Source organism: Pseudophryne corroboree, chromosome 10 (genome assembly GCF_028390025.1).
Source record: "Pseudophryne corroboree isolate aPseCor3 chromosome 10, aPseCor3.hap2, whole genome shotgun sequence".
Classification (NCBI taxonomy): domain Eukaryota; kingdom Metazoa; phylum Chordata; class Amphibia; order Anura; family Myobatrachidae; genus Pseudophryne; species Pseudophryne corroboree.
The window spans coordinates 17,267,185-17,271,370 of record NC_086453.1 but is presented as its reverse complement, the minus strand read 5'-3'; positions in this window follow the sequence as shown (position 1 = coordinate 17,271,370).

Below are 4,186 nucleotides of genomic sequence, written 5' to 3'. Positions count from 1 at the left end.
TCTGGTTCCCCAGGGCCGATTTTCAAAAATCTGGTACCCCTAGAAAGAGGGGACTCTCAGCTATCAGCCTAGGGCCCTTACACTCATGGGGCCCTTGGGCAAGAGCCCAATGAGCCCATACGAAAAGACGGCCCTGTGCACAGGTGCAAGTTACAGTGGGGCATACATATATATATATATATATATATAGAAAGAATAAGTCCGGCACTCACTGGTATACAGCTGTTGGTGTAAAACGCTCCGGTGCCCTCCATCCAGGCCTGCAGCCCGTGTATGCAAAGAAGTTGAAATAAGGCGGCACTCAGGAGACTTAAAAGCGGTGAAATCAAAGGGTGCTTTAGTCAACGTTTCGGGGATCGTGACCCCGTCTTCAGGACACACATAGTGAACACATTGTGAAAATAAACATTAAATACCTTACCTGGCGCCTCCCCGGCCGTCCTCGCCACGCCGATGGTCAGTTTCCGGGATCCCGGCTTCCGGACTCCAGCGCGATCACATGACCGGAAGCCTGCTCACCAGGCTGTCATTCAGGGGCGTGGGGGTTCGTTGCCAGGTTACGCCTGTCAACAATAACAAAGTACATCACGTATAGTGCAGAAAATAAACCAATGTGTCAAATAACTGATTATAAGACAGGCTAGTGCAATCACTGCCTGAACGAACATCTGTGATAATAATACAATGTGAAAGTGCACTACATATTAATAATATACATATTCCAGTGAAAACAGACAAATATACAATATTAAAAACAACATATATAGCAGCATAGTGTTGTGTCTTAACGTTATACACCTGATGGGTATAAGAGACCCTAAAGGTCTGTGTTTCAGCTTAACTAGTATTTGCCATCTCTGGCTTTTAAAGCATATTAGCCCTATGGCTTACACCTCAGTCCTATCATTAGCTTATAATTATATATCAAAGGACCGGGTGATTGGGCTGAATGTGCTATATGTCATGGGATCCACCGACCCATCTACTATACTAGTGTACACCTATATAGCTCCATTATTGCAGTCCCTTAAATGAAATTGCTCATACCCAGAGACTCATTTAGACCTCTGGGGCTGAGTGTATTGAGAGTCAGGATCCATCTGGTTTCCAGCTGTAATAAATATTTGGCCCTGTCGCCACCCCGTATAGAAAACGGGGCCTGATCTATGATTCGGTATCGGACGGTGGCAAGGCTGTGTCTGGCATTGGCAAAGTGCCTGGCTACAGGCTGTTCGCTTGTGCCCGAAATCAAAGCCGCCCTAATGGCGGACCTGTGCTGCGTCATTCGAACCTTGAAACTGCATTCAGTTTTCCCTACGTAATGTTGTCCGCAAGGGCACTTGAGCAGATATACTACAAACTTAGAGTTGCAGTTAACTGACACATTGATGTTGATCTTCTTTCCAGTGTATGGATGCTGGAAAGAATCTCCCGGGATCAGGAAGTTGCATGTGGTGCATCCACATTTGTAGCAACCGTATCTCTGTTTTAAGAAATGTGAAGTGGGTGTTGATTTTTTAGACACATCAGTCTTGACCACTAGGCTCCTGATGTTTTTACTTCTCGTATAGCTAGGCATTAATCTACTATTTTTAAACATCCAGAGCTCAGGGTCCGACTGAATGATGGGCCAGAGTTCCTTAGCTTTTTTGGTAGTATATATACTCGCTGTGTTATATTGATTAACCCATGGAATGACATCACTGCTGGATTTTTTGGTTTTAGTCTCCAGCAGGCACTGTCGAGGCTGGCTAAGTGCTTTCTGTCGAGCCTGTGTCAACAGCTCTGTGGGATAGCCTCTATCTTGAAATTTAGATATCATTGCTTCAAGTTGTGTGTCACGTGTCTCAGGGTCACTATTGATCCTGCACACCCTGAGCATCTGGGAATATGGAAGACCATAGATGGTGGATTTAGGGTGAAAGCTGTCAAACCTGAGTAAAGTGTTACGATCTGTCTCTTTTGTATACATAGATGTACAGATAGCCCCATTATTAATGGAAATCTGGACATCCAAGAAATTTATCTGTTGAGTATCCATGACCATCGTGAGTTTCACCGGACTGGAGGACTCATTCTGTGTATTGATGAGTTCCTCAAGCACATTTTGAGGTCCTGACCACATTACTAGTAAATCATCTATATACCTTGTGTATAAGATGATATATTGGGAAATGGTCCCCTGTGATAGGAACAAATCTTTGTCTAATTCCCACATAAATGTATTAGCAAACGACGGGGCCACACAGGACCCCATCGCACACCCGGTGAGCTGTAAATAAAATTTGTTATCGTGCACAAAGTAATTATGAGTGAGTGTGAATTCAAGCAAAGACAAAAAGAAATTTACATCCGGACCAGTATAAAGAGGGTTGTTAGTAATCAAAGACCTTACTGCCTGTATTCCCTGGGAATGGGGAATACAGGTGTATAAACTTGAAACATCGATAGTGGCCAGGATTTTTGGAACCGGGACAGATTTCAAGTTTTCCAGTTTCCTCAACAATGCTGACGTATCTTTAAGATGTGTCTGTGTAGCTTGTATACAAGGCTGCAGAAACGCATCTAGGTAGACTGCTAACGGTTCACAAAGTGACCCCTTGGCAGAGATGATGGGTCTGCCGGGGGGATTGTGAACATCTTTGTGAATTTTAGGGATGACATAGAACAGGGGTGTCACCGGACTCGTCTTATTCAATGCCCTGTATACTGTTGTTGTGATGGTGCCGTCTGTAAGGGCCTCAGACAGCAACTCATTCAGTTCAGTCTGATAACTGTTAGTAGGGTCCAGACTTAGGCCCGGGTGACAAAAATCCTAGTTTCGGCCCTGATCCCATGACATATAGCACATTCAGCCCAATCACCCGGTCCTTTGATATATAATTATAAGCTAATGATAGGACTGAGGTGTAAGCCATAGGGCTAATATGCTTTAAAAGCCAGAGATGGCAAATACTAGTTAAGCTGAAACACAGACCTTTAGGGTCTCTTATACCCATCAGGTGTATAACGTTAAGACACAACACTATGCTGCTATATATGTTGTTTTTAATATTGTATATTTGTCTGTTTTCACTGGAATATGTATATTATTAATATGTAGTGCACTTTCACATTGTATTATTATCACAGATGTTCGTTCAGGCAGTGATTGCACTAGCCTGTCTTATAATCAGTTATTTGACACATTGGTTTATTTTCTGCACTATACGTGATGTACTTTGTTATTGTTGACAGGCGTAACCTGGCAACGATCCCCCACGCCCCTGAATGACAACCTGGTGAGCAGGCTTCCGGTCATGTGATCGCGCTGGAGTCCGGAAGCCGGGATCCCGGAAACTGACCATCGGCGTGGCGAGGACGGCCGGGGAGGCGCCAGGTAAGGTATTTAATGTTTATTTTCACAATGTGTTCACTATGTGTGTCCTGAAGACGGGGTCACGATCCCCGAAACGTTGACTAAAGCACCCTTTGATTTCACCGCTTTTAAGTCTCCTGAGTGCCGCCTTATTTCAACTTCTTTATATATATATATATATATATATATATATATTATTTCTATATATATATATTGAGATTTGATTGAGGTAATTAACTGATGCTGTGTTTAACAATTATTATTCCTAAGATATTAAACTAATTGAACCGGTGGGTTCGGGGAAAAATCAGAAAGTTGAATAGGTCTAATGGGCCCTACACATTGGCCGATCCGCCGCCGAGCTGCCCGACGGCAGATACGGCCGACGGGCAACCCGGCGGCAGGGGGGCAGTGACGGGGGGAGTGAAGTTACTTCACTCCTCCCGTCACACAGCTCTATAGAACTGCAGGCAAATAATGACGAGATCGTCCATATTGGCCTGCATGCACAGCCGACGGAGCACCAGCGATGAACGAGCGCGGGGCCGCACATCGTTCATCGCTGGTGCCTCCACACTGCACAATATGGACGTTATCTCGTTCATTAATGAACGAGATCGTTCATATCGTGCAGAGAAGTCGGCCAGTGTGTAGGGCCTATAACCCTAACTCTGCAGAGTATAATTGGCATTTGTATTAAGGCCCAATGGTGGAGCAATTTTATAGTGATCCCTGAGTGATCGTGCTGAGAGTTAATTTGTACGAAATAATAGTTAATCATTAATAGAGAAGTGAGTTTCAAATCAGAAAGGAGTGAGATTTAAGCAG